Source organism: Hoplias malabaricus, chromosome 5 (genome assembly GCF_029633855.1).
Source record: "Hoplias malabaricus isolate fHopMal1 chromosome 5, fHopMal1.hap1, whole genome shotgun sequence".
NCBI classification, from domain to species: domain Eukaryota; kingdom Metazoa; phylum Chordata; class Actinopteri; order Characiformes; family Erythrinidae; genus Hoplias; species Hoplias malabaricus.
This window is the reverse complement of record NC_089804.1, coordinates 2,231,849-2,259,652: the sequence shown is the minus strand read 5'-3', so window position 1 is coordinate 2,259,652 and position 27,804 is coordinate 2,231,849. Positions and strand designations below refer to the sequence as shown.

The 27,804-nt window shown below is 43.3% G+C and overlaps 1 long non-coding RNA gene across 1 annotated transcript; it reads left to right on the top strand.

Annotated features, from left to right (window-relative positions):
* Positions 1-291: 291 nt before the first annotated feature.
* On the top strand, positions 292-5,430 carry LOC136696855 (uncharacterized). The gene is made up of 3 exons (XR_010802650.1): positions 292-343; positions 440-499; positions 5,299-5,430. It is a non-coding gene; the product is annotated as an uncharacterized lncRNA (long non-coding RNA).
* Positions 5,431-27,804: the final 22,374 nt, after the last annotated feature.

Below are 27,804 nucleotides of genomic sequence, written 5' to 3'. Positions count from 1 at the left end.
CAACGTCTGGAAACATGGAATAGGTACGAAACTCTACAGAAACTCCACAATAACACAAACACACAGTTTAATTATCACCACTGACTCCTCACTGTAGGAGACACTTAAAACTGTAAGAAGTGATAAAACCATGACATTTAGAGTCAAACTGAGATGAAAAAGTGGTTTTATATTTATTTTATTTTGATGTCACTGTGTGGAGGGGGGGATGGTGGCAATGTCTTGGGAAAATAATCTTCAACAATAACGATGTTTAACTCGTGAATGTATGATTTTATATTTAAATTTTACAGGAAGGAAGAACAGAAGTGAAGAGGAAACAGGATGGAGTCAAAAGGACAAGGTTAAAGAATCTAGTCTAAATAACTCCACCAGCAGCAGCAGAAAGATAATGTGTCTGTGAAATCATTAATATGAACCGACTCTTTCCCCTCCTCAGGACTGGGAAACATACACAGCTGTGATTTACCATGGACTCTGTAAACCCTCACCAGACCAGGTACATTTACATTTACACACTTTACATTTACAACACAGTAAGAAATATGTGTCTGTAGACTCCTTATTGAAACGTGTCCAGATAATGTCCAGCGTGAACATGAAGATCTCAGGTTTTTAAAGTTTGCCAAACTGTGTAGGTCTGTGTACCTCTCATTAAGTGAAGTTATGTAATAACATAATTTTGGGAGTAGGACCACGCCCGAACTCCTCCTCTCAGCCCTATATATACCCTGCAAATTCACGTCATTTCCGCGTCAGACAAACTCACCTCATTTAGTTCAGGAGACGGATCTCGACTGCTTCACGACGTCAGCTCGCTCCTCCGTGCTGGGTCATTCCCGCTGATCCCCGTATTCAGAGCCGTGTTCGGCCTTTATCAAGCCCACTGAGCCTCCTGTTTTAAACTCGCTCCCGCCTCCACCCCGTCTCCACCCTTTTTTCATATTCATTTATCCAATGTGGGGGTCCGGTTTCATACGCATTCATAAGCCGCCCTGAACTCTTCCCCAAAAGACTTCTGAGTTCGCCTTCCCGTTTCAGCCTCTACGGGCGTGGTCCGTACTAGCAAATTGCTTTTCTGTCTCTAATCCTGTGATAGAAAAACGAGTATGTTATCAACAGGACGAGAGAATGTAGATTTTATTGCTTTTTGTTTTCTTCCAACGCTTCAGATACAGGGAACATTACAATTGGTTATATTTTGATTGTAATTCACTACAAAGTAATATTTTGTTTATTCAGACTTAACAAGAATATAACAGATACAGCTACATCTCATATAAACATCACCGTTCTGCTGCAGTTTAGGCTTAGAAGCCCCTCTCCGGACACCCATGTCCCCAAAGTGCAGCAATCTCAGCATTTGTTCCCTGTCCTTTACTATATTTTTAATGAAATCCTGAAATGGGTCACGTTCATCTTTAATCTACCAGCAGAATAAGTTCCTTTCTTTCAAAATATATGGTGATATTAGCGTTAAACTTCCAGTTCTGGCTAAAGTCTGCAGCCCAAACCAATCAGTTCTATTTATATCGTTCAAAACAGGGAAATGAGTTGTTCTCTGTCTTTCTACTGCAGGATTAGAAACAGAAAACCAATTAATGAAAGGTACTCGGACCTGTGTAGCACAGCTGTAAAACATCCCGACTCCTGTTCCTCTTGTTTCAGCTTGTTGTTACCACTGTGACACGTCTATAACCACTGGTAACATCTGGAGGATCCAGAATCAGAGCATTTTTAAAGTTTATTTGTTTAAAACACTGTTGTTTCTGAAGCATTGTGTGTTGATGGAACCTAAAGCCAGTTCATTCCTGGTGGTCCACCTCCAACACTGGAGTTTTACTTCTTCTTTGTGCCGAATTATTTAAAGAATCAAACTATTTCAAAAGCAATTTAAGGTTCAAACACAGTCAGCTGCAAGTGACACAAACCCCTGCTTCCACAATGGAGTACATCCTGAATGGTTCAGTGTGTCACCTCCAATATTTCAGTAAACAGTAAGAGTTCCTCTGATCTGTAAATAATTTGTAAAGGTTTTGAAAGGTGTGTATCCAAGGCTTTAAAGTAGCAATCAGTTACATACAAAATTATATTCATAAAATTTAAAGAAATTATATATTTTTAACATAGTCCTTATGCTCCATGAGAAGTGTCCCCCAGTCATGTTTGGATCAGGTTTGGTTCAGAATCTCAGTGTATTGTTGACAATAGACTGTTTATAGAGAGGTGTTTTTATTCTTTGACAATGATTTCATGAAATTTGCTGAAGCCACTGCCCCACCCCCTTTTTATAGTTTTCATGCTTCTTTTCACCTTTGATATTTACCTACTGCTGCTTATATTGTCCCTGTCCCAACTTTTGTGGAGTGTGTGGCAAATGATATCCATCCATCCATCCATCCATTATCCACCACTTATCCGGGTCCAGGTCGCGGGGGAAGCAGTCGGAGCCGAGAAACCCAGACGTCCCTCTCCCCAGTCACCGACTCCAGCTCCTCCAGGGGTATACCGAGGCGTTCCCAGGCCAGTAGAGACATATAGTCTCTCCAGCGTGTTCTTGGTCTGCCCCGGGGCCTCCTCCTCGTTGGACATGCCCGGAACACCTCTCCAGGAAGGCGTCCAGGAGGCATCCGAACCAGATGCCCGAATCACCTCAACTGGCTCCTCTCGACGTGGAGGAGCAGCGGCTCCACTCCGAGTCTCTCCCCGGATGTCCGAGCTCCTAACCCTGTCTCTAAGAGAGAGTCCAGACACCCTGCGGAGAAAACACATTTCAGCCGCTTGTACCCGCGATCTCGTTCTTTCGGTCACTACCCAAAGCTCGTGACCATAGGTGGGGGTTGGGACGTAGATTGAACGGTAAATCGAGAGCTTTGCTTTTCTGCTCAGCTCTCTCTTCACCACAACGGACCGATACTGCTGACGCTGCACCGATCCGCCTGCCAATCTCACGCTCCATCTTTCCCTCACTCGTGAACAAGACCCCGAGGTATTTAAACTCCTCCACTTGAGGCAGGATCTCACTTCCAACCTGGAGAGAGCACTCCACCCTTTTCCGACTGAGTACCATGGACTCGGACTTGGAGGTGCTGATCCTCATCCCTACCGCTTCACACTCGGCTGCAAACTGGTCCAGCAAGAGGTCCCGGCTCGATGAAGCCAACAAGACCACATCATCTGCAAAAAGCAGACATGGAATCCTGAGACCACCAAACCGGACACCCTCCGCCACTTGGCTACGCCGAGAAATTCTGTCCATAAAAATTGTGAACAGAACTGGTGACAACGGGCAGCCCTGACGGAGTCCAACTTACTGCCAGCCATACGAACCAGACTCCTGCTCTGTTTGTACAGGGACTGGATAGCTCGTAACAAAGAGCCCAGTACCCCATACTCCCTGAGCACCCCCCACAGAATACCCCGAGGGACACGGTCGAATGCCTTCTCCAGATCCACAAAACACATGTAGACTGGTTGAGCAAACTCCCATGCACCCTCCAGGATCCTAGCGAGGGTAAAGAGCTGGTCCTGTGTTCCACGACCGGGGCGGAACCTGCATTGTTCCTCCTGGATCCGAGGTTCAACTATCAGTCGGACTCTCTTCTCCAGTACCACCGCATAGACCTTACCGGGGAGGCTGAGGAGTGTGATCCCCCTATAGTCGGAACACACCCTCCGATCCCCCTTTTTAAAAAGGGGAACCACCACCCCAGTCTGCCAGTCCAAAGGCACTGCCCCCGATGTCCACGCGATGTTGCAAAGACGTGTCAACCAGGACAGCCCCACAACATCCAGAGCCTTGAGGAACCCAGGGTGAACCTCATCCATCCCCGGGGCCCTACCGCCAAGGAGTTTCCCTACCACCTTGGCCACTTCAGCCCCAGTGATAGACGAGCCCCCGCCCCCGGGGTCCCCAAGCCCTGCTTTCTCTGCGGAAGACGTGCTGGTGGGATTGAGAAGATCCTCGAAGTATTCCTTCCACCGTCTGGTGACGTCCCCAGTCGAGGTCAACAGTTCTCCACCCCCACCATATACAGTGTTGGTGGAAAACTGCTTTCCCCCCCTGAGTCACCTGACGGTTTGCCAGAAACTTTTCGGAGCCGACCGAAAGTTGCTTTCCATGTTCTCAAATGATATATTCTGTGTTAATGTATAAAAAAGAATTTAAATCTGAACAACAAAGTCAGAATGTTACACAGCAGCATCAGGAAATAAACAGATCACAGTCTAGGACTTTCCCAAACCCTACTGAGCTCCCTGAGTAGTGTTACGACCCAGTCTAGGGTTGAGCCATAACAGAATGAGGTGTGTGTTAGGATTAATGTATGGGAAAGGAATAACTGTAACAGAAATGAGAATGTGGACAAAAAGGACACAGAAGGAAACAAATAATCTCTCTGAAGCACAAACACAGTTGACTATAAGCGTACACATAGTGGTGTTGATGATTCCCACTGAGATGATGTAGAGGAAACAGTGAGAGACAGAACACAAGGACTGGAGTGTGGAATGGGCTCAGGAAGCTGAACAAATACATGAACTGGAATCTGGAACGAACTCTAGACGGATGAACGAACAAACGGACTGGAACAGACTGTAGAACCTAGAATTTTACAGAGGCAGAGAGGGAGAGAGAGAGAAAACATACACAGTGCAGCTTAACAGTAGGCACTGACTCCATAGACAGCTGTTGAAGTCGGTGGCGCTCTAATGAGGCGGATTATTGAGACGCTGTAGTGAGATAGCGATTGTGTCATGGCTTGTTCCTGCCCACTGCACACGACCGGTCTTTACTTCCCTCAGCGTTTCAGGGCGATGGATCCTAGTGTTCCTGTATTTATCATGATCTTAATTATTTTTGCTCTGGACGAAGCAAATGGGATCATAATGGGATTGTCTTCACGGCTGAGGAAGGGTTTGAAGCCACATTAAAACTCTGCCAGATTAAGGTATCTCAGTAGGTAATGTATTTAAGGTGTCAGAATTAGGAGCCTACGTGTCGGGAGCACACACACTGTGAAGTAAAATCCTCTCTATGTCGACAGAGCACTAGATTTGGGACAGAGCCTCTGTGTCCTCTCTCTGCTTTTATTCCTGTTTCATTCTTTTCAGGAAACTCAAAGAAATCTGCTGCTTTACATCTTTAGTTTGAAAATGTTTTTACAAGTTGGTTGTTGAGGTGTCACCTTCACACTTTCACACAAAGCTGAGTCAGGGCTCTGGAGAGGCCTTGTGAACAACGGCAGCAGTTTCTATAATTGCTCTGATGTTTTTCTGTTATGTCTCTGTCCTTTCTAGGTTCCCTTGATCATGCCACATTCTTACTGACCCATGGTGTCACACACTGGTCGTCTCCCAGTGGAGGTGGACACAGAGCTGTGGATGTGTTCAGATCCAGAGAGAGAGAGTGGAGCTGGATTTTGGTGAAAGTGCTGTGTGTCTGAGGGGTGGGGGGAGGGGTGGGGTTCTGGTGAAGACACCAGGTCTGTGGCTGTTGTGGGTTTAATTTTCTGTTGCTTTTAACAGTTTGTTTGTTTTCACTTATTTCCCTCTGACTCTTCTATCTATCGTTACACTTATATAGTGCCTTTCTAGATACCCAAGGATGCTTTACAATCCACACTGCTCAGAACGCTCAGAACACTCAATCCACACACACTGGTGAGAAGCGGCAGCCAAACACACACAGCGTACTCTCGAATAGGAACGACCGTCCACCTGGAGGACTGCATTGGGCACTAGGGTTTCACCCAGGACAGAGCGCCAATCCATATCTGGGCACACACACATTCACTCAGACATACAGACATTCATTCACTCACACAGCAGGACAGTTATTAGACAGAAGCCCATTCACCTACCCTCCATGTTTTTTTTTTTTTTTTTGGACTGTGAGAGGAAACCGGAGACACGGGGAGAACATGGAAACTGGGAGGCGAACGTGCTCACCACTAAGCCACCATGCCGCCCATGTGCCTTCTTCATGTGGATTATTCTGTTTCTAATCTCCAAACATGGGGAAGTTGTTTAGCTTTTTAATGTGAAATAAGTGAAGTATGATCTCTGAATTCTCTGTAGATGAAGACGTGAAAGTCATGCTTCCGATCATGTGCTTGTTTCTATTTTCATTCAGGAGTGTAACTCCTATTATAACTGCTTCCTTTATTAATTACTGTCATTTAGTCATTGGTGATCATTATATTGTTTCATATTTCTTACTTTACACCATTGTTTTTATATTATTGTATATTTAGATACATTTTGTTTAATTTGCTCAGGGAATTATATGGATTTTCTTATAAATAATGCAATGTGCACCTCAAATAAAGCTCACTCTAGTAAGTTTACATATGAACATAGTCCACTGCCTAATGGAAAATCAGAAGAAGTGAGTACAGCAGAGAGGATTGGAGCAGATACCGTGCAGTGGAGAAGTGTCAGAAGTGTCTTGATCATCAGGAGGTTATGAGTTTAATCCCCAGTGATGCCACAGCCCTCAGTAACTGGGAGATCGTACCTCCCTCTCTAGTAAATGTGATGGGGAAATGCAGATTGACACCAATGAGTAATAATTAATAATAACTAATGACACATTATATTCAGGGTGTAATTGTATTAATTAATCTTGATTAAATCTTACTAGATTATGCAGATCTTAGAGTGCAGCTGAGTGTGCTTGTGACCTGCAGGGACTTGTTACATTCTGTTACTGTGACCCAGGAGAGTGCAGAGACTGTGGGAAGAAGTAAGTGTTGAAAAGAGCAATTCTGAGAATATTAGTCTAAATAGAGTGGAAGAAGGGAGTCAACAAACTGAAGGACATCCCTCACCTGCAACCATTTCTCCTGAGAGTAAAAGACCAATAAGGGAATGTTTGGGTTGATGTAATAACACATGATGGTGTACGTGACTGGGGTCATATATATACTGCATGATTTTGTTCAATAAAGGTGAGATTGGAGAGAATATTGACTCTGTGTCTTTGTTTCTCTAATTTTTCCTGGGGCCTGAGAATCGGTCCTCCTTCCTGGTTGCACTCAGACAACTGCCATAACAGTAAACATCACTAAGAACAATGTGAGTTTTCTGTTTGCTCACATAACAGCACTGAACTGTTAGTCCTCATCAGAGGAATCGTACTGCTACATTCTCCCAGCTTCAGCAGGGTGTGAGACTGAAGGAGCTCTAGCTACAGGGGATTATACAGAGCTGGTGACACAAAGAATCCTTTCTCTTTACGTCACTGTGGAAGTGAGGATGAGGTGAGCATCAGCAGAAAGAGAAGCTGAACATTTCTCAGGAGGTGGAAAAGTTGTCTTCATACTCCTCAGTGTGGACACGGGTGTGTGTGTGTGTGTGTGAGTGAGTGAGTGAGAGAGAGAGAGAGAGAGAGAAGCTCTTTAAGGATGTGGTGAATAAGTCGTCGAGTGATAAACGTCTTTCACACTTCTCTCAGTCTGTTTCTTATTGGTGTGTTCTCTCTGTCCCTCTTTCTAACGTCTGTCCTCAGCTCTGACCACAGTCTTTCAGTGGACTCTTGAATGAAGTGAAATAAACAGCAGGATGTTTGTTGTTGTTTATTGTTTATTAAAGTAATAAAGTCACTCAGAGTCGTGTGGTGTTTCTGTATTTTACTGAAATCTTCACCTTCTTCTTCATCTTCCGTTTCACTGCTTTTACTCAGTGATTAAAACACGTCTCTGCACTCAGCTCTAAACTCTACAGTGAATACTGCCCCCTACAGACACAGAAAAACCTGTTAGGTGCAGCTCTCAGCCTGTCCACCAGAGGTCCTCCTCCCCTGAATATTACCCACTGTCCCAGCACCGGTTCAGTCTCACACACCTGTCTCCTATTGTCCCTCATCAGCTTCCATCCAAAGTCCTCTCCCTCACTCCACTCCTGTAAGATCTAACAGACTTAGAAAAACTCTCTCTCTCTGTGTTTCTCTCTCTGAGTGAATAGGGCGGCCCTCGTTACACCCATCACTAGTGTGACATTAGCCAATAAAGGAATAGTGCTCTCCTCCAAGTGTGTTGAGCTCCAAACAACATTTTAAAGAGCGTCAGCAGAAAGAGAAGCAGAAGTGTTTTCCCTGATGTGGTGAATGAGCCGGAGTTAAATACAGCACTCACTCCTCCCTCAGTCTCAGAGTGGACACGGGCGACCGATCGAGAACGAGAGAATGAGAAAGAGAAGTTTTCTCAGGATGTGGTGAATGAGCCGGAGAGTTAAAAACAGTCTCTACCCTTCTCTGTATCAGTGAATCAGTCTGGTGTTGAAGATGTTGCTGTGTGTGTATCTACTCTACTGTTTGCTGCAGGTGAATTCAGGTGAGTTCTACAGTAACTCTGAGGTGTTCTTCATGGAAACATTGTCCACTTTTACTGCAGTGAACTGGACAGAACGTGTAGGAGGTGTATGTTTATGGTTTTATTATTATGATTAATATTATTAGTATTTTCTATGGCTGTGTCCTCTGTGTCTCTCCTGATGTCAGTCCTGAACTCTGACTGCATTCTTGGGTGAAAATTAACTGCTTGTTGAATGTTGGTGTAAACTCTGGGTTACTTTTAAACATGTGTTATTTATCTTTGCCTTGATTCAGAAAATGAACAGAAATGATCAAAGAATGTGTGAGGAGAGCTTCTGTTGACTACATTTGAGATTTTACAAATGTGAACTTATTAATTATTATTTAACATTAATTCAATGCTGAATGTAACAACTCTGTGGCTGAAAACTCTAAATATAAGAGTAGCATGGATCCTGCTTTAGTTAATAATTATAGATTTATCTTAAATATGTTTTAAACTAATTATTTGAACAATTTCAGTCTTTCACTCTAACAATAACAGTGAGACAGTTGTGGCCCATGTTCCAGAAAACCTCAGTATTGATCTGTATTGATCTTATTAGATCTTAGAGCAGTGTTTAATAAAGTTGATCACATTTTAATTCACATAATTTAAAACTGGGTTGGTCTCTGTGGCTCAGGAGTGAAATGTTTGTTTATTTATTTATTTATTTATTTTTTGTCTCAACAGAAACTCTTTCATGAAAACAGTACGTTTCATGTGGAGTTCCACAAGGTTCAATTTAAAGGCCTCTGCCCTTCTCTTTAAACCTGTCAGCTCTAGGTGATTTCACTGCTTTAACAAAAAAAATGCAATTTAATTATTTTTGTAGAGTTTTTATATTCATGTGGTGTTTTATTGAGTTTTGGTAACATAAATAATATGTGTTGTTTCAACACAATATCCTGACTAACCAGAACTCAATATACTTCATTAAATACTAAAAAGCAAAAATCATTTTCTGGCAACTCGATTATTTGTATTTGACAGTGCCATTTTCTCATTCATTTGCTTTCTCCCGCCCACTCGGACAAGATGGATTTTACCCGAGAAGGCTGCTTCAGTTTGCTCCAGGCGGGTGCTTGCCTGGTGTTTATTGTAGATAAGGCAGAAAAAAAGCTACCAGGGTGAGGGTTATAACCATTTTCATGACACAAAGGGTTTTATTTTATTGGTGTGTTTAGGTTTGCCCGTTTTTCTGTTGTGTTGATGGTCTGTGTTTGGTGGATATAAGCACAATTAGCCAGCTAGCTTTCTTTAACTCTGTAAGAGTGTTACAACCACCAAGAACACTTTTATGACCCTCAGGTTTTTTTTTATTTATTATTATTATTATTTAATTAAGTTCTTGCTTTGAGACTTAAGGCACAACAAGTTAAACAGAGGGAGAGGGAAACAGAGGAGAGAGAAGTTAACTTTTTATTACTGTTTTTATGAATGCGCTCATGTTCTTGCATTATTGTTTACATTTTCTCACACTCAATTGACTGAAATGGGGCCTCATAACTGACATTTATACAGTAAACATAATACATATTTTTTACTGTTTCATGTATGTGAAAGATGTGAGATATGATCACAGTACGGAAAAAAAAATAATCATACTGTTCAATATCTTTAGATGGTGACATTTATTAAGTTAATGTTATATAAAAATGCTTTTTACTGTCTGTCAAAGTAACTCACTGTACTCAAAACACATTGTTAGATCACTGTAATTTTACCAGAAGTTGACACAACTCAAAAAGACTGTTGCAAAATGTTGCGTTGATTTTTTTTTTTTTTTTGTTGGCCCAATGTTTTATTTTTTAGAGTTATTGTAACTCCTTCTGAACAGTAAAACTCTGACAGGTGTTCGGCTGTGTGTCAGATTTCTCTCAGTGGATTTTGTGAAATGTTCTACAGTTAAATCAAGAACAAACTGAAACACTGTTGAAAGTAAAACTCAGCAAAAGCAGATTTGTGAGAAACTAGTCTCCATTGTGTCATTTCCCAAATCTGAGAAACAAAAGCATGGTGTAACATTAGACTGTGCTCTGTTTTATTCCTCATGTAAACACAGTCACTACAGTGGGGTTTTCTCTCTGGAGAAACTCTGCTAAAGTGCTGCACAGAAACGTGTTGATGTGTTTGTTACTATCAGGACTGATTACTGTAATGTCCTCTGAACTGGGCTTCCTAAGAACACTGTCCATCCTTTACAACTCCTCCATAACACAGCAGCATCAGCAGAATCTTACACACACTACACAGAGCTCCTCTCGCTCCCGTTCTGAAAGAGCTCCACCAGCCCACTGTGTCTTTTAGGAGACATTTTAAACTCTAAATCTTCCTACAGCTCCTGTTTACCACAGAATACAGTCTCTGTTTATGTTCCAGCATGTAACACTACATCTGTAGATCCTCCTTCATGATCCTTCAGTACAATGTAGTAAACACAGAGAGGCTCTTTCTGTGATTATATTTCTGAACTGTGGAGATCTGTTCCTCTTTTAATCAGAGTCCAGCTCAGTGCAGGCAAATGTTGAAATACAGTGTTGTGTTGTAGTCAGTAGTTTATTAGACTTCATCTATTTCCCTGTGGTTTGTTCACTGTCAGAAAAACTGTCTCTGTGGTGGAACCCTCAAGAGAACACACTGTGTATCTTTAATTAGGAACAGAACTGTACCATATTCTATTGTAGCTGTAGATTTTAAAGTGGTGTTGATCACACCCCGTTTCAGCTGCAGGACTTTTATTGTGTTCTTTTATTCTCCACAGTTGTATAATGAAAGATTACAGAGATCCCCCTCTCCTTCTGGAGAAGAGAATGTAATGAACCTTTAGGGAACACAACTGGACTCTAACACCACTGCTGTACCTTTAAAGATACACTACACTGTTTTGTACCATTTTTTCTGAGAGTGAAGCCGAGCTTGAGCTGATAAAACTATTTGTGATGAAGCAGAGGTCAAACTGAACTCCTCTCCATTTAAAGTTTATCAGAAAACTGTAGCTGTTTGGACAGAACGGATCCATCAGCTCGAGCAGAAACAAGGATTCACCTTCTGAAGAATCACGTATGATGTGTAATAAATGAGTTATAAACAAGTCTGAATGTCTTTCACAGATAAATGTAGTCCTGTGTGAAACAGCTCCAGATTGTTCTACATCAAATCTTGGCTGTGGCTCTAAGTTGTAAGCAGTTGTTGTTGTGTTGTGGTTGTTGATGTGGTTGTTTCAGATGTGAGCGGGTGAATCACACACAGCTCTACACTGACGTCCAGGTTTGGTGATTTACAGCTGGACTGAGACTGAGCTGGAGCTGAAAGAGTTAAAGACTGTAACACAACGTCTGCTCATTTTTCTGCAGGTTGTGAGGTAGATCGAGGTAAGAAACCAGACATCAGTAAAACAGTTGGAGACTCTGTGGTGCTGCCCTGCTCCTGTAAAAACCTTGAGAGTAAATCACACACAGTACAGTGGGGATATAGAAAGACTTTCATAGGAGGAAGATATGAACCTGAAGTAATGGTGTTTCCAGAGGACGACAGACAGAGTCAGCGCTACAGAGGCAGAGTTCAGAGAAAGATCCAGAATCCTCCAGGATATTTATCTCTGATCATCTCTGCCCTCACTGAAGAAGATGGAGGAACATATGTGTGTGGCGTCAATGGGAAGTTTGCCAGCGCTGTCCCTCTTTATGTCAAAGGTAAATCTAACAGAAACACAGCATATGAAATACATCACATAAAATCATCTGGTCTTTTGTGGCCTTTATTAGAGCAGTATGTTTGTGGATAGATGTCGTACAACAGGGGAATGTGTTGTAGTCTGTTCCTGCTTCAGTTCCATTCCTCCTCTCTGTGATCAGTGTTTTCTGTGAATGATCATCACTTCCTCCTTCAGTCTGAGGAACTCTTCACATTAACGGCTGTAATCCAGTTCTAATGATGGTAATAAATCAGTAACTAGCCCTTGTTGATGTGGTAGCTCAGTGTTTATTAAGCAGTTATGACACAGTAACAGATGCAGTGTTAGTAATTAATAATCCAGTCCTCTGCTCTCTAATAGTTTGACTTGTGTTCAGTTCAGAGCGTCCTTCCTCATGAAGTGTGCACTACCTGCTGTGTGTTACGCTCCTGAACTGATCAGTGTGTTTCTCCTGTAGAAAAATAAGATGGAGCTGGTGAATGGTCTGTAGCTGATAGACTGAGTTACTGATGCACTTCTCCTTTATTGTGCTGCTTTGTGTGGAACACACTTCTTTTCCATTCTTTCCTTTTACTTCGACATGTTCAGCCTCCTGCTGTGTTCAGAGCGTCTTTACATTATGACCATCGTTACCATCATTAACCACTAATTACTACTTCCTGTGTCCCTCCAAACACTGATCTCCTATTGGTCCATGGGTTACACTCTGAACTCATGATTAAAGGCCTGTGTGCACTGAGGGGGATTTATTAATCTGGTTTATTTGGAGAAATGTAAATGAACTGGAGCCTCTGTGGAACTGATGGTGTCTTTTACATCAGACTCCATTTTTCTGGACGGTGAAATGCAGCATATGATTTGTCCTTTGATTTTAGCAGATCTTTGTCCACGACAAAAACTCACCGTCCAATCGTCTTAGTCTCTGCCGTCACTAAAGCCACAACCAGCCAATCAGCTTATTGCGTTTGTGTCTCAGTGCCCGATACTCTCTGAAAGACTTGTGCAGAGACACTGAGCACAGACCTCAGCACCGGACTGAACACACCTGCCTACAATGTGGCCAAAAGTGTGTGGACACCCCTTATAACTGATTCAGACTGGGCCCCACACCGCCGAGAGTCTGAGAGAGAGCGCTGGGTATAAAGTGTCTCATATGAGACGGTGAAACTCTCTGTGATTCTCTCTGTTCTCCAGAGATGAGGCTGATCTCAGCGTCTGTGTTTTTCTGTGAGCATCAAAAGAATATTCATCATTTCAGAAAACACATCTTCTCCAACTCTTTAATTGTTGCTGGAACCAGTGAAACACTGAAATAAAAATATCACATTGAGTCTGTGTAGAGTTTAACTAGTGCCAGTATTTCCCCGGTTTATGTTGTTGATGTGTGTCACGTTCTGTGTGTAACAACATTGACTCATTTCTGTGTCTGTTCTGAAGTGGACCATGTCTTAATTCAATAATGGACCATCAATAACTGATTAATAACATCATTAATAACTCATTCCTGACCGTTAACGTGATGTTGTACTTCTCTGATTGACCTCTCACTAAAGCAGTAGTCAGTAAACTGTGATTAAAGCAGGAATCAGGAGTGACAGGTTCTTGTTGAACTGATGTGAACAGAGGACTGAACAGTGTGGTGTAAATCAGTGAGGGATGTTAATATGTTGTAGACTGTAGAGTGATGGTGATGGTGTGTTTGTGTGAATCTGCAGTCTGCACTGTGCTAAATGTGAATCAGGGTGAGAACAGGTTCACCAAATCTCCAGGAGAGTCTGTACTGCTGCCCTGCCCCTGTCCCAGTGACTCCAACATCACACCAAAGACAGTCACATGGAGCTTCTCAAAGGAAGGACAGAGTGAAGTAAAGACCCCAGTGTCTAATGATACAGGGTCCTACAGGAGCAGAGTCTGGACGTTTGATCAAGAAAAGTCCAGGAATTTATCTCTCCTCGTCTCAGACCTGACTAAAGAGGACAGTGGATGGTATCTCTGTACGGTCTACGAGGACAGTCCAACAGGTGTCTTTCTACAGGTCACAGGTCAGTCACTGAACTCATTCCATAGTGTCATCATTTCTCTCACTGTCTCAGCACCAAGGTTTGATCCAGAATCCTCTCTCTCTCTGGAAATGTAGTAAACACATCTGCTGTAATTACTGAAGTGGTGATGGAGAGTCTTGTCTGATGTTGGCTCTGTGTGAGAGGACACTGGCGTCCTGCTGATTGTCCTCTGTTTCTCCTCGTGTCTCACTTGTGTTTCCTTTGTGTTTTTTTTTTTTTTTTCGGTTCTGTTTGCTTTATAAAGATCTATGAATATATCTAAGTGTGGCATGTTTGTGTCCTCTGCTACTGTCGGGTACTGTGTGTGTGTGTGTGTGTGTGTGTGTGTGTGTGTGTGTGTATATGTAGGGGTGTGTGTGTGTATGTATGTATGTATTAAAGTGTGTGTGTATATAGGGGTGTGTGTTTGTGTGTATATGTATGAATATAATTGTGTGTGTGTGGTGGGGTTGAGCAGGTATCTTTATTGCTCTTTAGCTGCTTCCTAACTCCAATAACAGCTGGGACTGCTAGCAACTGCTAATATTGAATGAGGGAGCCCTTTATCTTTGCTGAACTTGCAACCTGAAAATAATAATTTTCTAAATGCTGGGCTACTGGTCTGCTAATAATGCTGCTAGTGGCTATGCTACCAGGATGCTAATACTGCTTCTAATCCCTGGAATAGCAACCTGCTAATAATGCTGCTAGCGGCTATGCTACCAGCATGGTAATAATGTTTTTAACCGCTGGGCTAGCAGCCTGCTAATAATGCTGTAAGCAGCTTTGCTACAAGCATGCTAATACTGCTTCTAACTACTGGACTACTGGCCTGATAATAATGTTGCTAGCGGCTATGACACCAGCATGCTAATACTGCTTCTAACCGCTGGGCTAGCGGCCTGCTAATAATGTGGCTATGGTATCAGCATGCTAATACTACTTCAAACTACTGGGCTAGCGGCCTGCTAATAATGATGCTAGTGGCTATGACACCAGCATGCTAATACTGCTTCTAACCGCTGGGCTAGTGGACTGCTAATAATGCAGCTATGGTATCAGCATGCTAATACTACTTCAAACTACTGGGCTACTGGCCTGCTAATAATGCTTTTAACCACTGGGCTAGCAGTCTGCTGATAATGCTGTAAGCAGCTTTGCTACAAGCATGCTAATACTGCTTCTAACCGCTGGGCTACTGGACTGCTAATAATGCAGCTATGGTATCAGCATGTTAATACAACTGGGTTACTGGCCTGCTAATAATGCTGCTAGTGGCTATGCTACCAGGATGCTAATACTGCTTCTAATCCCTGGATAGCAGCCTGCCAATAATGCTGCTAGCAGCTATGCTACCAGCATGCTAATACTGCTTCTAAATGCCAGGCTAGCAGCCTGCTAATAATGCTGTTAGTTGCTATGCTACCAGCATCCTAATACTGCTTCTAACCGCTGGGCTAGTGGCCTGCCAATAATGTGGCTATGGTATCAGCATGCTAATACTACTTCCAAATACTGGGCTACTGCCTTGCTAATAATGATGCTAGTGGCTATGCTACCTGCAAGCTAATACTGCTTCTAACCGCTGGGCTAGAAACCTGCTAATAATGCTGCTATCAGCTATGCCACCAGCATGTTAATACTTCTTCTGAACTTACACCAGGCTAGCAGCCTGCAAATAATGCGGTTAGTTGCTATGCTACCAACAGCTGCCCAAATATTCCAAAGAGTTTCTGTAAAAATCACAAATAAATATCACAGAAACCTCTCTCACACCACATCCAGGTCTTACACAAGGTCTCACAGGAAACTCAGTGTGTTAAAGGACGCAGTGTAACACACTAAACTCTAAAACTGAACTAAACGTCAGAGCCATGGGCCACGGCTTCAGACTCAAGCTGCTCTTCACAAGGCTGTGATCAATTAGAGACTGATCTCAGATCAGAGTCCATCACATTGATGATGTCATTAAAACTGATTTAAACTGATGTCATTAATATATTCATTCTGCTTCATTAATTTAGATAAATATGTTGGTAAAGGCTAAGGTTTTACATTTCCACACACACACACATACACACACACACACACATACACACACACATACACACACACACACACACACACACACACACACACACACACACACATACACACACATACACACACACACACACACATACACACAGACAGCTGAGTTGCAGGGCGATGGGTGAATAGTGTGTGTGTGTGTGTGTGTAAAGGTAAAACACTGCCTACGTACCTGGGAGTTCAGACTCATGAACGAGTAAAAAGAATAAAACTAAAGTCAGGTGCAGTTCACTAGGATTTCTCTCGCTCTGCTCAAGGCAAAGAGACAGAACTCAGGGTTTTAGACGACGGAGAGACTACAAAAGATGAGGATGTTGATCTATTCCTGCTCCATAGTTGAGTAATGTTCACTTGTTTCTGCTTTTACAGTTACATTATTTAAGGTGGAATTGACTAAATGCAGGAGAGCACTAACTGAATGAAAGTAAACACAGAGCGAAAGTGCTACAAAATTAAACAGCTCCAGTTACAAATGAGTTTCAGTGGGAATTCAAACAGTGAATAAACACTTAGAGAGTTACAATAAACAACAGTCGTTCCACGTTAAAATACACAGAGCTTCAAACACAAACAAACCAGAGTTTTTCAGAGAATTGTTGATGTTGTCTTTAATGAAGTTTAACTGATGAATGTTTATCTGAAAATTCAATGATATTTAGTACATTTTATTAACATTTATTAAAGGTAAAGTGGACAATTCTAGGAAACTGCTGTTGTCTGTGGTTTGTTTAGGTTCAGAAGCTCTCTGCAGTAATCAGTGTGTGTGAGTGTAGTGTAGTGTAATGAAACTGAATGTAGATGGGTCTGAAAGGACAGACAGAGCACAGACATCAATAAAACAACACGTAGACGCTGACTGCACTTGGCACTGGTAACTGTAGCAGCTCAGGTGGAGAACACAGGTCTCTGTGCAGATATAAGAACTATTTCTCAGTGGTTGGTTTGTTGTTTCAGGCTGCGCTCTGCTGGAGAATAAACAGACTGTAACCATCAGTAGATCTCCAGGAGACTCTGTTCTTCTGTCCTGCTCCTGCACTGAGCTTCAGGACAAACCTGAGACAGTGCAGTGGATAACACCACACCATGGAGCTCTCCTCTCTACTGAACTCCCTCAGCGCTACAACGGCCGAGTTCAGACGTTTAACCAGAACTCTCCAGGAAATCTCTCTGTTCTGATCTCAGACCTGACTGAAGAGGATGGAGGAAGGTATTCATGCTGGATAAACCAGAACCAGTACCGCCACTTCAACCTCAGTGTGAGAGGTACACTACTGGAGTCTCTCTTATTATCACACTCACTCACACACACACACACACACACACACACACACACACACACACACACTAACCTCATACAGATGCAGTCACAGAGTCTTCAAAAGAATTATAGTTTCACAAAATGATCAAGAACAATGCCACAGAAATTTGCCAAAACATTTATCACCAGCAGCTCACTTTTGGTCAAAGGTCAGTGTCTCATTGGCAGTTGTTTTGTTTTTTTACTAAAATGGGCTCAGCACTGTTCTTCTCGACCAATCACTGACTTCACGTAAAGTGTGTAGTTGAACCAGTGAATTGTGGGAACTGTTTTTGTAGCAACAACAATGAAGTGGGTCCAGAAGAGGCCTCTACTGATAAAGCCAAGCAGCAGTTGTGTACATGAGTGTATTTAGAGAGATGCTATTGGGACTGTTGGTGATGTAGCATGTAAAGATCACATGGAACTGGTGGCACTGAGCATGCATTAACGGTGCCAGTGGGGGCTAGGTACAGTCTTAGTCACCAGGGAGGCCAGTGTGGATTTACGGTTGTTGATGGTAAAGGGTAAAGGACTGTAAAGCTTGGAGGGGGGTGGGTCTGGGACGCCACACTTCACTGTTGAACATTCTGGGGGTGTCCTGGGCTTAATTCAGTGAAACACCAATGAGAGGAGGTATCTACCTGATGACCCCTGTGAAGAGCTAGTGATACAGTGGGTGGTGTGTGCGCTCATGGGCTGGGCTTGGGTGTAGAGGTTAAGGAGCCGGTTACTGATCGGATCATAAATGACCACAGCCACCTTAGTGCTGAAGTGTAGGATTCAACAGGAATGTTGGTGGCTGCAGGGAGGAAGAGAGTGTGGTGGGCCCTATGTGAAGCTAATGGATTGTCACAGGATATTTTACATCTTACATTGTGTATAATTATAATTAGAACATTGTGTGTGTCTCTGCAGTCTGCACACTGTCAGAACCTCAGGAGAAGGAGATCAGTAAATACCCAGGAGACTCTGTTCTCCTGCCCTGCTCCTGCACCGACCCCAAAACCAAACCTCTGAGTGTGAAATGGCAGCGTGGAGACTCAGGTGGGACTGAGGTGTCCAATGGAACAGACGGCTATAATGGTAGAGTCCACGTGTTTAATGAAGGTCTTCCAGCAAATCTCTCTCTACTGATCTCCAACCTGACGGAGCAGGACCAGGGCACATACAGATGTACAATCCACAACAACCAGTCCGTCAGCATCACACTCAACGTTAAAGGTAAAGTAGCACTGAACTTTAAAGTAAGTAGGAGCTCATCTTTAGCTGATTACACTGTGGTGTGGTGAAACTAGCATCAGAACTTCACCAAACCTGCAGCTACTGAACCTTTAACACTGAGTTTATTTGATCCTGAGGAGCCTCTCTGTGTCTGCATGGGTTTCCTCTGAGTGACTGTCTGTGAGGAGTGTGGTGTGTTCTCCCTGTGTCTGTGTGGGTTTCCTCCGAGTGATCCTGCTTCCTCCAATTTCCTTAAACACACGTTGGTAGGTGGATTGGAGACTCAAAAGTGTCCATAGGTGAGAGTGTGAATGAATGTGTGTGTGTGTGTGTGTGTATGTGTGGTGCCCTGTGAAGGACTGGTGCCCCCTCCAGGATGTGTTCCCACCTTGCGCTGTGATTCTGTGTGGGCTCTGGACCCATTGTGAACCTGAACTGAATAAACACTTACAGACAATAGATGAACTGAATGTATAAATATATACTGATCGTGCTGTCAGTGTAAATGCATTACCACATGTGATTAATAACAACAACACAATGTAATAACTGTGTTTGGAGGCATATTTACAGCAACAATAGAAAAGTAAAGTCATAAACTAAAATATAATTAATGTACAAGACTGTGTTCCTGCGGCTGCAGTCTGGACTCAAACAATTTCCATAAACACAACACAGTCACAGTGAGTCTGCTCTTGTGCAGTGTGTTTGTAGATGGTAACTCCAACCTACAGTTTTTGTCAAATCCAGGAATGACTTTACTCAGTGTCTGCTCTCCCTCCGCTGTATGAAGTTTTTCCACACGTTTGAAACAAACACAGAGAGGTCTCTTAGGACACAAAGCCAAACTGCAGCTGTGAAAGTGAGTGTAGTTTGAGCATGGTTTCTGTTCCTGCAGGTTGTACACTGTCAGAACCTCAGGAGAAGGAGATCAGTAAATACCCAGGAGACTCTGTTCTCCTGCCCTGCTCCTGCACTGATCTAAAAACAAAACCTCTGAGTGTGAAATGGCAGCGTGTAGACTCAGGTGGGACTGTGGTGTCCAATGGAACAGACGGCTATAATGGTAGAGTCCACATGTTTAATGAAGGTCTTCCAGCAAATCTCTCTCTACTGATCTCCAACCTGACGGAGCAGGACCAGGGCACATACAGATGTACAATCAACAACAACCAGTCCATCAGCATCAGACTCAACGTTAAAGGTAAAGTGACACTGAACTTTAAAGTATTTAAGCAGTGTTCCTGATGCATACATGTTGCAGTGGCTGCCTTCTTAATTTTATGAAAGTCTGCAGAGGGCTTTTAATTTGCAATAATGGACACAGGAAGAAGAGAGATCACAGAACGGGAGATTAAACTAGTTAATGTTAAGTTGGGGAAATATTACAGGTGAAAAAATGTATCTCCTCATTCACTGAGTCACAGTTTAAAGAAAAGCTGTAGCATGAGAAACAAGCTTTTAGAGAGAAAATTAAAGCTAAAATTACAGTGTGTGTGTGTGTGTATCTTGCCCTGTGAAGAACTGGCGCCCCCTCCAGGGTGTGTTCTCGCCTTGCGCTGTGATTCTGTGTGGGCTCTGGACCCATTGTGAACCTGAACTGAATAAACACTTACAGACAATAGATGAACTGAATGTATAAATATATACTGATCGTGCTGTCAGTGTAAATGCATTACCACATGTGATTAATAACAACAACACAATGTAATAACTGTGTTTGGAGGCATATTTACAGCAACAATAGAAAAGTAAAGTCATAAACCAAAATATAATTCATGTACAAGACTGTGTTCCTGCGGCTGCAGTCTGGACTCAAACGATTTCCATAAACACAACACAGTCACAGTGAGTCTGCTCTTGTGCAGTGTGTTTGTAGATGGTAACTCCAACCTACAGTTTTTGTCAAATCCAGGAATGACTTTACTCAGTGAATCTGCTCTCCTTAAGCTGTATGATGTTTTTCCACACGTTTGAAACAAACACAGAGAGGTCTCTTAGGACACAAAGACAAACTGCAGCTGAGAAAGTGAGTGTAGTTTGAGCATGGTTTCTGTTCCTGCAGGATGCACACTGTCAGAACCTCAGGAGAAGGAGATCAGTAAATACCCAGGAGACTCTGTTCTCCTGCCCTGCTCCTGCACTGACCCCAACACCAAACCTCAGAGTGTGAAATGGCAGCGTGGAGACTCAGGTGGGACTGTGGTGTTCAATGGAACAGACGGCTATAATGGTAGAGTCCACATGTTTAATGAAGGTCTTCCAGCAAATCTCTCTCTACTGATCTCCAACCTGACGGAGCAGGACCAGGGCACATACAGATGTACAATCCACAACAACCAGTCCGTCACCATCACACTCAGCATTAGAGGTAAAGTAGCACTAAAATTTACATTATTTCAACAGTGTATCTGATGCATACATTTTGCAGTGGCTGCCTTTATAATTTTATTTGTCTGCAGAGGGCTTTTAATTTGCAATTATAGTTACAGGATGAAGAGAGAAATCAGAAAGGATGATTAAACTAGCTAATGTTAAGTAAGGTATATTTTACAGTGGGGAAAAAACATTTCTGAACATCAACAATGACTTTAAAATAGTCATTAGGAGTGATTCCCACACAAAGGACTCTGAAGATAAATTCAAACCGATGCTGCAGCAAAACACCATCATCCTGAGGTCGACTGTAAACAGCAGAGGATTCCAAACTTCAACTCAGTAAAAAGCATTTATTGTGTATTTCACTGAAGCATTTTCAGTCATGAACTTTAATGACTTTAAAGCGTGTGCACGTTGGGGTTTACCCCAGTGGATGAAAGGGTAATTTCCCTGCACCTTTGGGTTGGGGAAAGGGCTCTGACGTTTTTTTGTGCTTATGCACCGAACAGCAGTTCAGAATACCAGATCTTCTTGGGGACCCTAGATGGGGTGCTGGAGAACACTCATTCTGGGGACTCCATTGTTCTGCTGGTGGACTTCAATGCTCACGTGGGTAATGACAGTAAGACCTGGAGGGGTGTGATTGGGAGGAACGGCCCCGTGATCTGAACCCGAGTGGTGTTCAGTTATTGGATTTATGTACCCGTCAGTTTGTCCATTACCAATACCATGTTCCATGTTACCATACCATGTTACAAACCCCGGGGAGGGCTCATCTATCACTGGGGCTGAGGTGGCTTGGCAGTAGGGCCCCGGGGGTGGATGAAGTTTGCCCCGGGTTCCTCAAGGCTCTGGATGTTGTGGGGCTGTCCTGGCTGACTCGTCTTTGCAACATCACATGGACATCTGAGGGGAAGTCCCTCTGGACTGGCAGACTGGAGTGGTGGTTCCCCTTTTTAAGAAGGGTTATTGGAGGGTGTGTTCCAACTATAGGGCGATCACACTCCTCAGCCTCCCTGGTAAGGTCTATGCGGGGTTACTGCAGAAGAGAGTCCGACTGATAGTTGAACCTCGTATCCAGGAGGAACAATGCGGATTCTGGCCTGGTTGTGGAACACAGGACTAGCTCTTTACCCTCACTAGGATCCTGGAGGGTGCGTGGGAGTTTGCTCAACCAGTCTACATGTGTTTTGTGGATCTGGAGAAGGCATTCGACCGTGTCACTCTGGATATTCTGTGGGGGGTGCTCAGGGAGTATGAGGTACTGAGCTCTTTGCTACGAGCCATCCAGTCCCTGTATAAACAGAGCAGGAGTCTGGTTCGTATGGCTGGCAGTAAGCTGGACTCCGTCAGGGCTTCCCGTTGTCACCGGTTCTGTTCATAATTTCTATGGACAGAATTTCTCGGCGTAGCCAAGTGGCAGAAGGTGTCCGGTTTGGTGGTCTCAGGATTCCATGTCCGCTTTTTGCAGATGATGTGGTCTTGTTGGCTTCATCCAGGCGTGACTTCAGCTCTTGCTGGGCCAGTTTGCAGCCGAGTGTGAAGTGATAGGGATGAGGATCAGTTCATGGTACTCAGTCAGAAAAGGGTGGAGTGCTCTCTCCAGGTTGGAAGTGAGATCCTGCCTCAAGTGGAGAAGTTTAAATACCTTGGGAGGTATTTCCCTCACCACAAGTGAGGGAAAGATGGAGTGGGAGATTGACAGGGGAATCGGAGCAAGTTGAGGTGGTTCGGGCATCTGATCCGGATGCCTACTGGACTCCTTCCTGGTGAGGTTTTCCAGGCATGTCCAACAGGGAGGAGGCCCCACGCCAGACCAAGAACACGCTGGAGAGATTACATGTCTCGACTGGCCTGGGAACGCCTCGATATACCGCCGGAGGAGCTGGAAGCAGTGGCTGGGGAGAGGGTGGTCTGGGTTTCTTTACTCGGACTGCTTCCACCGCAACCCGGACCAGGATAAGCGGTAGAAAATGGATGGATGGATGGATGGATGGATGGATGGATAATCCTAGTAATTCGAATAAGAATCCAGCACACAATCTTCCATCAGTGGGCCGTCATTTTCTCTGAAAACAGTAAAGAGATGGAGTTAGTGGCTGAGTGCAGTAGAAAAGCGTATGTGAGTATTTTCATTAGTGTAGTGACAGATCTGACTGTAACAGACTGAAGGAGGGAAACCAGAAGGAACACAGACATTAGAGCATCCTCAGACAACAACATCAAAACCAGAGAGATCTGAGTTTACCATGATCCCCATGTCCATGAGTTCCTGAAATAACAGCCTAAATCTAGAGGAAGAGGTTAGTTGTCAAAGGCTAAATTGAACAAGTTGGTTTTGAGCCTATATTTAAAAACAGTGACTGTGTCTGAGTCCCGAACACTATCTGGAACCACTGAAGTGTTATGAATTCTGGGAACTAGTAAGAGGCCGGTGTCCTGAGATCTCAGTAATCGTGGTGGTTCATAGTGTGATGAGGTCTCACAGGTGTTCAGGGGTGAGACCATGCAGAGCATTATACGTCAGTAAAGGAATGTTATAATTTATACAGAGTTTAACTGGAAGCCAGTGAAGGGCTGATGTGATCATTTTCTGGGTCAAAGGCCTCTAATCTTCCTTCTGTAGCTATGTTTTGTTCTATATCAGTGAAGCGAGGTGATAGACGAGTTGGATTTAATAAAATAGAATGAACTGTTTGTCTAATATTTCTTTAGATTTTGTTGTTAAAATGTCCATAAAAGCATTGCTGGAGTGAAAGGCTGTGATCTGTGGGTCAGTAAACACCTGATTGCTTATAAGTTTAGAGATCACACTAAAGAGTGCTCTACGATTGTCTTTATTCATTTAAATCAGTGAGGACAGATGTGCAGAACGAGCTTTAATGAGTGCCCTTCTATATTCAATAAGGTCTTTCCAGCCACAGTGAAATACTTTGTTTAGTCGACCACATTTCCGCTCTAATTTCCTTACAGTGTGTTTTAAGGTGGCTGTCTGTTCATTAAAGCACTGAGTGAGTTTGTTTCTGTCGTAGCTGTTTAAGCGTAAGTGGTGCTATACGATCTAAAGATGATCAAAGTGTATCATCTGTATCATAACAATCACATGACAAGGGGAGCACAACCAAGAGACAATACAGAACAGAAAACAAAATTCAGCACCTTACATAACTCCCCTGTTAAAGGCATGCAAATGACAAGACAGGACTTGACAAGACATTAGATTAAACAGGGGACTGGAGTCGAGACAAGACTGGACTAGGCAGGGGAACAGGGACCAGGACATTTACAGGAACAGACACAAACACAGTTACAGGAACAGGGACAGAGACAAGGGCCAAAACAGGTACTGGGACAGGAACAGAAACAGGGACAAGAACAACCATTGGGGAGTGCCCAGGACTGGCAAAAGTCTGAGATGAGGTCAGAGAAGCCAGCCTGGGCACAGCTCCAGGAATCGACCCCGAAGAAAACTAAATGAGAAGACTAAAACACAAGGCTTCAAACATGGAACCAGATATAAAACAGCAACATGAAGCACAGACAGCAAACATACAAATAATCACATCAACAATGACCCACAACCAGAAACCACCGACAAGGACTATATCAGGACAACACAAACAAGAAACACCCGGGCACTAATTAAGACACGTGACACTAGAAACACAAGGGAAGTGTATCACATGACCTGGGAACAAGCAGGAAGCAGACACGATGGGGGGGTGCAGTCACATGACAAGGGGAGCACAAATGGAGTAAGGAACAATACAGGACAGAACACAAAACTAAGCACGTTACATAAATAAATAGCCAATGTAAAGATAGCAGGTTTGTAATTAGTTTTTCTTTGAATTACTCCACGAGTCTTAAATGGGAGATGTGTAAAGTATATATCTGTGTTTCAGTGCAGTTTTATTAAGTGAAGCTGAAGTTGGGGAAACTGATGTTGGGTTATTACTGTGTGTGAAAGGAATCACTGCTTTTATTAGTGGTGTATGGATCTTAAAAGAGCACTTAAGGGTTGGTGAAGGCACAGGTTGCCGCCCTCAGAACAGAAGGAAGCCGATTCATTTGGAAGTGACACCACATTCATTCATTTTTATGTAAAGTTTGACCTATAATTTAATCAGATTTGTTCATAATTCAGTGTAAAATACATTTTCTTGTTTCACACAAATGACACAAATGATAAAATATAATGTCAGTGTTGTGATAATTTACTGAATAAATGAAGCCTATGTTGTCTACACTGGTTGCTGTCCGTGAGTTGTTGGACACAAACACCAGAGACACATCGCCTGCTGCTTGGGTGATGATGAGTGGTTTATCACTTGTGGTGTGCACACAGTCAGAGACGATATCTAACACATTATTTCTAGCTTTTAATGGTGTTAAGAAGACACCCATTGACAGTGTCTCTGTAAACAGTTTTACACACGAGGACATTCTTTACCAGAGGCACAAAGATATTCATCATTGAGCTGCTTTAAAATCATAATCATACTTGATGTGCCATAACAACTATGTTAGCGTTCATAAACCAGTTAGTGTTTAGCGTCTAATCCCTAATTCTCAGTCGTAATGAATTCTGGGGCCTGCCAACAACGCCCTGAAAACACAGATGTTATATTTATCTCATAACACTTTGCTCTCTCACCACTATATGATTTTTAACATATATAAAATAGTATATAATATAGCTGAGCTTGTCAGAATTTACAGGCTCAGAAGTGACGAATATATATATATATATTTTTTTTTTCTTTCACTAATTAATTCCCTCTTGAACTAATTGTAAATGCATAGCATAAAGTACAATGCTTTAGCTGCAATATGTAAAATGTTTGTAAAAATAATAAAACAGGCCAAAACTGAGGACCTACAAACAAAACAGCAACTGTGTAAATGACCCAAGTTAGAACATTGTGTGTGTCTCTGCAGGCTGCACACTGTCAGAACCTCAGGAGAAGGAGATCAGTAAATACCCAGGAGACTCTGTTCTCCTGCCCTGCTCCTGCACCGACCCCAACACCAAACCTCTGAGTGTGAAATGGCAGCGTGGAGACTCAGGTGGGACTGAGGTGTCCAGTGGAACAGACGGCGGTAGACTAATGGTAGACTCCACATGTTTAATGAAGGTGTTCCAGCAAATCTCTCTCTACTGATCTCCAACCTGACGGAGCAGGACCAGGGCACATACAGATGTACAATCAACAACAACCAGTCCGTCAACATCACACTCAATGTTCCAGGTAAACTAGCATTGACCTTTAAAAAGGTTCATTATTATCTGATAGGGCGGCACGGTGGTGCAGCAGGTAGTGTCACAATCGCACAGCTCCAGGGGCCTGGGGGTTGTGGGTTCGATTCCCGCTCCGGGTGACTGTCTGTGAGGAGTATGGTGTGTTCTCCCCGTGTCCACATGGGTTTCCTCCGGGTGCTCCGGTTTCCTCCTACAGTCCAAAAAACACACGTTGGTAGGTGGATGGGCGACTCAAAAGTGTCAGTGAATGTGTGTGTATGTGTCTACGTTGCCCTGTGAAGGACTGGCGCCCTCTATAGAGTGTATTCCTGCCTTGCACCCTATGATTCCAGGTAGGCTCTGGACCCCCCGCGACCCTGAACTGGATAAGGGTTACAGATAATGAATGAATGAATTATTATCTGATCAAAGTCAGCTTTTTAGTGAAGGGTGAACGCCATCAGGACTGTAGCTCAATGAACAGAAACATCATTCTGAGAAAACAGAACAGCTGTTAGGACACACCACTGAAGATCAGTGTCAAAGGAAACATTCCCACACCACAGAACATCACAGAGCTGAGGATAGGGTTAGGTTTTAATATTTAAATCCAAACAGCAGTTGTAAAGATGACTGTAGAAAGAGAATGCTTTATGTTCCTGCAGGATGCACACTGTCAGAACCTCAGGAGAAAGAGATCAGTAAATACTCAGGAGACTCTGTTCTCCTGCCCTGCTCCTGCACTGATCCAAAAACAATACCTCTGAGTGTGAAATGGCAGCGTGTAGACTCAAACGAGACTGAGGTGTCTGACTGGATGTCACCAAATGGAGGCAGAGGCCACAAGTTTAATAAAAGTCCTCCATCAAACCTCTCTCTACTGCTCTCCAACCTGACGGAGCAGGATCAGGGCTGGTACAGATGTACTATCAACAACAACCAGTCCGTGAATATCAGTCTCATCATTACAGGTAAACTGGCATTGACCATATGGTGTTTGTCTTGAACTGATCGTACTCTGTGTGATACTCAGACATGCACGGTAACCAAGACATTTTCCAGACTTTACCCAGAGGAGCTGTATGTAACGTTTGTCCCAGACTTTATGCAGACTTTATTCTCCCAGCCCCCTGATAGAGACTCTAGGGAAAGTCTGAGTAAGCGGATGTGTGAACAGAGCTCCTAATGCTCCAGAGAATGTCCTGCATGTGTTGCACAGGCACCGTCCCTCACCTATAGAGCACCCTGCACATTTACTGCTGAGAGATGGCATCTGAGAAAGAAAATCTCCCACTTTTCACTACACTGTGGACCTCCAGACCTGATACACAGGAGTTTCTCTGGAGTTTCCCTTTAGTTCATTTGTGAAAACAATTATGAATAACATAAACCTGACAAACCCTTGAGAAGCAACATAAACATCTTCAGAGAGTTCTGTGGAGAGTCAGGGCTGAAGTTCAATGAAGAGAAAAGTCTTT